The sequence below is a fragment of the Mastigoproctus giganteus genome, chromosome 3, assembly GCF_048544385.1.
Source record: "Mastigoproctus giganteus isolate SK-2022 chromosome 3, ASM4854438v1, whole genome shotgun sequence".
NCBI classification, from domain to species: Eukaryota; Metazoa; Arthropoda; class Arachnida; order Uropygi; family Thelyphonidae; genus Mastigoproctus; species Mastigoproctus giganteus.
Genome location: NC_143577.1, coordinates 232,642,716 through 232,652,162, shown reverse-complemented (window position 1 = coordinate 232,652,162; position 9,447 = coordinate 232,642,716). Strand labels below are relative to the sequence as shown.

General features: G+C 37.8%; 1 non-coding gene across 1 annotated transcript; it reads right to left on the bottom strand.

The window, feature by feature from the left end:
- Positions 1-9,022: 9,022 nt before the first annotated feature.
- On the bottom strand, positions 9,023-9,104 carry TRNAS-UGA (transfer RNA serine (anticodon UGA)). The gene has a single exon. It is a non-coding gene; the product is annotated as a tRNA-Ser (tRNA).
- Positions 9,105-9,447: the final 343 nt, after the last annotated feature.

Here is a 9,447-nt window from a genome sequence, read left to right as displayed (position 1 = left end):
AATTCTTTCATGACGATAATCAAACTATCTACTGTACAAAAATTGTGTCTGAATGCTTCGAGGAACATTTCCAAGATTTACATCTTCTCCCCAAATTCCCTAAATCTGAATTCAATTGAGAATGTCTGGAATATGTTGGAAGGGGTAGTTTGGCTTCGCAGACCATAATACAGCAGCTGACAAATATCTCGATGGAAGAATCCCGAAACTTGGTGCTAGACTGCCTCAAACACCTAGTACAATGTTATTATACGTATATTGGCTATAATTCGGGCAAAAGGTGTCCCTACTAGATACTGAATAAAGTTTTCTAAATTTTTGGCCAGTGACCGTAAATTATATGTTAAACGATCAGTCGGTAGTAGCTGCCATGAGCAAAAAGGAGTGAAAATGCATTATTTATTACCAATTTAATCAACTTTACCTTAGGGGCCCTGAAAGCTTTGAGATGCTATTTGATTTCTAGACTACTTCGTATTGGCCAAATCTGCCCTGGTTATAAGGGACCAGCCACATCCCTATTTTGCTTTGTTTACACTTTCAAAGTCCAATACTTAGATAAAAAAAAGAACAGGAACACTTCATTAGGTTTTATCACCAAATACTGCTCATCGAAATCGGGTTCAGCCTTCTCATATTAGGTGTTAAGCTAAATTTGTAAGGTAGTTTTACTGTACAAAGTGATCGTATCTTTTTAGAGCTTAATGAGGGATCTTGGAGTTCAATACTATCACTAAGGATAAAACTTTTCATATAAAGTGATGTATTTCTAAGTCGAGAATGGAAAAATCCAAAAAAGAAATTTCTAATAACAAAAAATTCAGCCAAATGTCATTCTAAATACAAATGCGAAAACTTAAAGCGAAGATACATTAAAAGATATCTTCAGGAACATTATATTTAGAAAGTTAATTTGTTTTTGTTTGTTACAGAAGAAGTAACTCTACAGTAAAAATTCCTATTATTCGACTGGGTCCATTCTTTCCTCCTCCCAAAAAATCCATATAATATTTCCTATATTAGAATAATAAAAGTTCACTTTTATTATTCTAATATAGGTTCTAATGTATCTATAGTGGAATTGTCTGAATTTTTGGTTGAAAAACTAAATTCTCCCCACTATACCGATTGACTCCACGCCTGAACTACAGTGCGGGAAAAAGGTCCCTAAAAGGTCCGTTCTTGATAGGATTCGAACCCAGGTCTTTATCCACACGGCGTGAAAGGACAGCAATTGTAACAAGTGTGGTGGCAGCAAGGGCGAAAATTCTTCTCTTGTGGTTTTAATTCCCATATACTTAAGGATGCACAATGAAGGAGTATGGACATTCCTGCAGCCATATATAAAATAATAAATAATGTATGTTCATACTATTCCCGCTCTCACTAGGTAACTATCCAATTCTGCTTTAAATGTAGCCAGATTTTCTGCCTTTACTACATTGGGAGGCAACTTATTCCAAAGTTCGACAACCCGCTAACCATAAATGAACAGCATGAGATCCAATCTTCTGTTATTCCCTAAGATTTTATTGGTGCATCCTCTAGTTTTTGACTCAACTACGAGGGAGAAGAGACCTTCCTCATTCATCTTATTCAACCTTTCAATACTTTATACACCTCAGTCAGCTCTTCCCTTAGATGTCTAGTTTTCAAAGTTTGCAGTTCACATCTTCTAAGCCATTCTTCACTGGATATAGTAGGGTTTTAGACGCGTCAGCAACTTAAGACATATTGCGCCGTTTATAATGCCTGTAAGTTATGAGCGTTCTGTGGTGGATTTGCTGCTTACTAGAAAAAACTAGATTTTCCGGAAGGAAAAAACCATGCACTCCACTCCTGAGACCGACTAAGTCAGCCACGTTGCGAAAAAGGCTCAAAAAATTCTTCGCGTCATTGACAGGATTCAAACTCAGGTCTTTTACACCTGGTGTGGGATTGTTTTTTGCTGTTGTTGTAATAGGGCTTTAGGAGCATCGGTAACAAAGGCCATATTGTTCCGTATATACTGTTTGTAAATTGTGTGTGTTCTCTGATTTCTGTTTGATGGAAAAAATCCGAGTTTCCGGGAGAAAAAACCATGCTATCCTCGCCTGAGACCGACGTTGTAAATAAGGCCCACAAAAATTCCTCCCGTCATCCATGGGACTCAAACTCAGGTCTTTTCCACCCGGTGCGAGGAGAACGTTGAGTATACCAACTATACCACCCACAGAGGAGTACAGTTGGTATACTCACCGTTCTTTATATGCGCATCAATTTGCACTTATCATTAAACTGGTTAACCTTTTTTCAACGCTTTCCAGAAATTCACTGTGTGATCGTGGGGTAGCACAGTTGGTATAATCACCGTCCTCCCCACACCGGGTGGAAAAGACCTAAGTTCGAATCACGTCAGTGATGCAAGGAACTTTTATGGGTCTTTTTCACTACAAGGCTCAGTTAATCTGTCTCAGGCGAGGGCAGCATGGTTTTTCCTCACGGAAACTTGGGTTTATCGTCTAGCAAACAAAAAATCGACCACCGAACGCATGCAATTTACAGACATATTATACAGTCGCAATATGGCCTAAATTACTGATACACCTAAACATGATAACCCTGCAAAATTCAACCAAACTGAATTCCATTTTTGGAAGGTCTCCAGACTAATGTAATATTTCAAATGCGGTCTCGCTATCGTCTTGTATATAGGTATAATGATGTCCTATAAATACACGTGCCTTCCTAGCCGCTGCATGGTAAATTCCATGTCAGACTGAATCATAACGTCTTAGTCTTTTTCGTTTTAAACCACTTTTAGTTCCTGTCCTCCCAGTTTACACGAATGCTTTTAGTTAATTCGGGAAGCCAGAATTTCAGTTTCCCAAATGCATAACCTTATATTTCGAAGCATTAAACATTAGTTTCCATTTTTAGGACCATATACACAATATATCTAAGCATTTTTGAAGCAATATGGCCTTCCCATCTCCAGACCATCAGCAAACTTTAGCAGCTTCTCTTGGATACCCTCATCAATATATCTATTAAAATTAGAAACAGGACCAGGCTCAACACTGCGTCCTGAAGAAGTTTCCCCGCTTGTTACACCAGTCCTACTGAAGACTGACCATTTATGACAACTCTCTCTCCCTCTCCTATCATTTAGCCAGCCTGCAATCATCTTCACACCAAGTGGTAAAAGCTCGAATGTTCTTAGTGACTGAAAGAATTTTTATGGGACTTTTTCACAACGCACAGCTCAAGTTGTCGGCCTCAGGTGAGTGTTGAGGGTTTTTGATTCTGGAACCTCGATATTTTCGTCCGCCAAACGGCCAGAACACACGCAGTTTACAGACATAATATATACGGCGCGATATGGTCTAAGCCGCAGATGCGCCGAAAACTCCATAACAACAAAAACCACTGAAATTAGACACAATGGCTTATAGTTACCCAACTTCTCTTTAATGGGCTTTGTGGATTAGGAGCACAATAGCACTTCTCCAGTTCCAGGGAATTTTCCTGGAGCCTAAAGGCGCAGTCACTAAAATCTGTAAGCCTTTTTAATTACAACTGAATATTTACCATATTTCTCAGGGACCTTTCCTCCTCTGAGTCATCATATCACATTTCTTACAGCACTCTGATTGCTTAACATTTCCAGAAATTCGAGTTTGCTTTCTTGTAAATATCGTTGATAAGTATCTGCTTAATTGAACTGCTATTTCTGCTGGGCTTTTTATGGACCTCCCACTGCAATCAGTTAAGGGATATACAGTTTGTGATTTATTTTTTTTTTAAACATATGGGAAGAACTTCTTGTCCCTATTCTTGGCTTTCTTTGCTAAGAGAGCTAAGAACCCCTTAGCGCCATTGACAAGATTCGAATCCTGTCAATGGCACTAAGGAGTGAGGATGTCACAAGCATTTAATTTACTCAATCCATTTAGAGCCTTAAACATTTCAATCAGGTCTCCTCGCTGTTGCCTAATTTCTAGACGATTCACATTGCAGAACTAGTCTTTCTTTGCAAGAATACCCTTTTCAGTCCTACATTAATCTTGTTGTGTTGTTGTAGTAGGGTTTTAGGAGTATCAGCGATTAAGGCCATATTGCTCTGTATATAATGTCGGTAAATTTCGTGTGTTCTGAGTTTAATTTTCTCTTTAGTAGACGAAAAAACCCGAGTTTTCGGGAGAAAAAACCATGCTACCCTAGACTGAGACTGACTACCTCAGCCACGTTGTGAAAAATGTCCATAAAAATTCCTTACGTCATTGACTGGACTCGAACTCTGGTCTTTTCCACCCGGTGTGGGGAGAACGGCGATTCTATGAACTGTGCTACCCACGAGGGTCCTGTTGTCCTCTCCATCCGTTCCAACTTTTCACATTCTTCCTAAAATATGGTTTCCAGTCTTGATACCGTACTTAGATGTGGCCTACCTCATATTGAGTAGTGTTTACAGCATTTTTCTTACACAACTGGATAAATTCTTTATAAAACATGATAATCACCTCTTTGTCCCTGCTGGCATGACAGAATTCCATGAGCAGTCCTAGCAGGCTGTCTGCACTATTCAAAGAACTTCATGTCGGACTGTAGGTCTTTTTCTTTCTCCGCTACCTTGGGTGTGGTACCACCCATTTGGTATTTTATTCTGGGTTTACTTACTGCTTCTCATATGTAGCCTTACATTTATCAAAGTTAAACCTCAATTGCTCTTTCTCAGCGAATCTGTCTAATTTAAATGAGTCCAAGGCATACCTCATTCCGTTATAGATCCCCCTCTTGAAATTTAAACTTTCACCTTTACCTTTGGCCACATAGGGATCTTTAAATACAACTCATTTTACGTTGTGGTCACTGCATAGTGTTGGTTCTCCCACTATCAAGTTTTTGATGCAGTTAAGTTCCCTAGTGAGAGGCTACCCTCGCGGTAACACAGTTGGTAGAATCGCCCTCCTCCACACACTGGGTGAAAAAGACTTGAGTTTGAATCTTGTCAATACTGCCAGGTATTTTATGGGTATTTTTTACAACGTGGCTGAGTTATTCGGTTTCAGGGGAGGTGTGTACGATTTTTTCTCCCAGAAACTCTAGTCTTTCTTGCAGTAAACAGCAAATCGGCTACAGGACACACTCAGTTTTACAGATATATTATATACGGTGCAATATGGCCTAAGTAGCCGATGCGCCTGAAATCCTACAACGACAACAACCCTATGAGAACCAAATCTAGGATATTAGAGCCTCTTATACTCCCTCGAACATGCTGGGAGAAGTAACAATTATTCGAATCCCGTCAATGTCGCGAGGAATTTTAATGGATTTTTGCAATGTGGCTAAGTTAGTAGGTCTCGTAAGAAGGTTGCACGTTTATTTAACCCAGAAACTGGGATTTATTGTACAGCGAACAGGCAAATCGACCACAGAATACACGCAATTTACAGACGCAATTTAATGGATTCACTCCACACTGACTTAACATTCGAATTACTTAGATCTGACTCAAGGAACATTCTTGCTACCTTCAGGCAGTTTTTAATCATAAACCTCACTCCCCGCTCCTTCCTATTTCTCAGAAACACACAGTAGTCACAGAAATGAACTGCATTATCTCGTATCTTTGATTGGCATGACAACTCAATAAGCCCTACCACGTCAGCATTTAATTTGTGTACAAAACTTCTGGCATTACTGTATAGACAAATTCAGTTTTGTAGTTTATTCCTTTTGATAACTCTGACACACCCCTTATAGTGACTTAAAAGTGATTTTCTTTAAAAATTGACTAAAGCATTTTTTAAGAAATCTAAGAACAGTTAAAACATAGATTGCTGGTGGATTTTTTTAATTACAATTTTGCTTTAAATTAATGGAGTAATTAATGGTTGCATACGAGTACTCTCAGGGAGGATCTAAGTATAATTTTGTAATGCCTCCTCATAGAGGAGGCATTGCATGCCGTCTTCGAAAGATGTTCTCTCTACCAACTAAGGCTGGCCGTGTTGAGAAAAATTTCCCCTTAATAAGCCTTGCAGTATCACTCAAGACTAAAGTTAATCCACGGGACTTTCATCTTGAAATTCCTGTCTGGTTTGGGCAGAATTTGTTATTTGGTTTTAGGCTCATCAGCGACTTTGGCCATATTGTGTCATTGACTATTATGTCTGCACGGGCGTGTGTTCACTGGTCGATTTGTCTATTTTAGGGGCTGAAAACCCCCGAATAACTCAAGTATAAAAACTACTCTTTCTGCTTTATACTGGCTAACTACAGCTCTTGAAAAAGCCTTTAGAAATTCTTCCAATCTACGACGGGACTTGACCATCTCTCCAATATTTTCTATTATGTGTTAAAATCAAGAAACTGAAATATTGTCCAAGAAATATTTAGAATAATCGAGAGTATGAAAGGTGTAGAAGATTCCTGAATGTGTTAGAATGTTGTAGATGATTCTAGAATATTACTGGAAAGTGGGAGTATTATCTCGATATTATAGACGATTGTAGTCTCAATAAAATATAAATTGAGAAGAGTTGTAACTTATAAAATCGATCACCCGTCATTCAGTAAGAGTGTTTGGTGTAAGTTTGGTATGTTTCCTGAGAAACATGGCAAGAAATAAGGAATTGAGTGTTTAAAAAAAGAAGTGCTATTATAACTCTGTAATAAAGAAAGTTATTCCATGAGAAGGAATGGACAAAAACTATATATTTTTTAAAGGACTACAAACTACCATTCCACGATTCAAGGAGACTGGCAGTTTAAAGGACAAGTCACGGTCAGGACAATCCCGCCTAATAACGAAAGACAAGACAAGACCACACTTATTACCAAACGCAATCGAAGACTTACTACACCTGAAATCCGAGTTCAGTCCAATAGGAACAGAGAAACTCCCGTCTATACATCTATTGTTAAAATTCATCTTAAACGAGCAAGGCTTCATGGTCGGATAGCGGTCCGAAAACCCTTATTAAAACCAAAAAATCGAATCGATTGGCTTGGGCTAAGAACCATCAACATTGGACAATTGAAGAATGGAAAAACGTGCTGTGGACGGATAATCCAAATTTGAAAATTTTGAATCCAAGCGTAGAGTTTTGTGAGACGATCAACTGAAGAAAGAATAATGGCGCGTTGTTTTGTGCCTACAGTCCAGCACAGGTGTGGTTCCACCATGATCAGGGGTGCTTCTGTTTTTCTGGAGAGTGTGATATGGTCAGAATTGAAAGAATTCTAAGAAAAGAAGACTATAAAAACATTTTCGAACATAATGCAATATCGTCTCGACTTCGACTTTGTGGAAGAAATTTTATATTGCAGCAAGACGATGACCCGAAGCGCAGCTCTAAGCAGTGCAAGGACTTTCTAGAAACTAAGCAACAGGAGGGGAATATTGCAAATTATGGCGTTGCCACCCCCAATCGCTTAATTTAAACCCAATAGAGCTTTTATGGGGTCATTTGTACCATCAAGTCCGTGAAGTCTGCCCAAATTCACAAAATTTATGAGAAACCTTGTAGATCGCTTGGAAGAATTAGTCAAGACACTATTGTAAAATTACTCGCCAGAATTCCACGTCTGCGTAAAGCAGTAATAAAATCTCGTGGAGGATATTTTGATGAAAAAATCAATAAACCAAACTTTTAGGTGGAAGTATAAATTTCCAGATAGAGTAGACATTTACACTTCCGCCTAAAAGTTTGGTTGAGTCTTCAAAATTCCATAAAAATATAAAAAGTCTCCTGCTAAAAGAAGTTGGGCAGCAATGGTGTAAGCAGGGATAGAGATATCTTTCGTGACCCTACGCAATTGTAATGTGCTCAACTCCCAAATTTTCAACCAATTTACTCATTGCCTAAGCTACGCTGACGATCTTAAATCTTAAAATCTATGCTGGTTAAGATTTATGCGACTTCACTGATTCAGAAAGCAATCATAAAATACTTAGGCTTCAGCAAACAAACAAAACAAACAATTACATAGGGTCAACCGGAAAGTTATTTCATATACCCATGTGTATTGCGTCTGTATTGCGTGTGTTCTCTGGTCGATTTGCCTATTTTGCTGGACAAAAACCCTTGCTATCTACGCCTGAGACCGATTAACTCAGCCACGGATCCCCTCTCTTAGAAAAGAAAAGACTTCATTATCCCCTTTAAAATACTACATTATGATATGGACCACATGGATCCCCTGAATCTAACTCGATTGGTTATCGCTGGACTCCTCATAAATGCCTTGCATATTATTGAAATTTCTTGTAGTTGCTTAAATGATCATATCTTAGAAATAAGTAATTTATACCCAATTAAATTATTCGTCCTATTTTAGAAGAACATAAGATGAAAGGTAAACTAGCTAAATTCAAAACTAACGTAAAATAAAATAAAAAAAATCGGAATTAAATATATTACAATTTAACCATATTTCTGTACTAATCAGAAAACCAAGTTTGCTACAAGATACAATAGCTGCCTCATATTTTGAAGCAAATAACAACGAGTTGCCACGGTCTTACACTACGCATTAACATCAGTACTCCCTATGAAGAAGTATATATGACAACTCCTTGTGGTGCAACACTACTTATTGATAGTGTAGGAATGAGGCAACTCGTAGCGATTTGATTCACAATATGAGATATCTGATGCTCTTCGGTTTCAGGCGCATCACCAACTTTGGCTATATTGCGCCGGATATAATATATCTATAAATTGCGTTCTGCGGTCGATTTGCTGGACGAAAAACCCGAGGTTCAGGGGTCAGAAGCCATGCTATCCTCACCTGAGACCGTCTAATTCAGCCACGTTGTGAAAAAGGTCCATAAAAATTCCTCAAGTAATTGATGAGAGTCGAACTTAGATCTGGAGAAGACGATGTACACGCAGGGAGTTTACAATTATATTCTGGTATCGCGTGAATATTAACGAGAAATAACTCATACTTTAATGCAGATGAAAAACATTAACCGGAGTAAAGGGAAAAAAAGAATTCGAAAAAAAAAAAAAAAAAAGAATAAAACATACGCAGTTGGCAGGATTCGAACCTGCGCGGGTATAACCCAATGGATTTCAAGTCCATCGCCTTAACCACTCGGCCACAACTGCTCATGCCCAGAACGGCCTTGAAACATTTAAATATTAATTTAAAAATATTTGTAAGAATGCTTTTGGAGAAAATTAAGATACACTATTGTTTGATTTATTAATTAATTAGAATAAAAACGAAAATAAAAACATTAAACATCATTTTTTTTTCCGTTTTAAAGCCTTCATATTTAATTCATTAAAATGAAATAACTTCCTAACTAAACAAATACAAATTTAACGACTTTTGGAACTGTGATAGTTCACTAGTGATGGTATCTTTGAAAAAAAAAAAAAAATAATATATATATATATATATAATAAAGCAGAGATCATCACAAAAAATACATTAACTTATGATTAC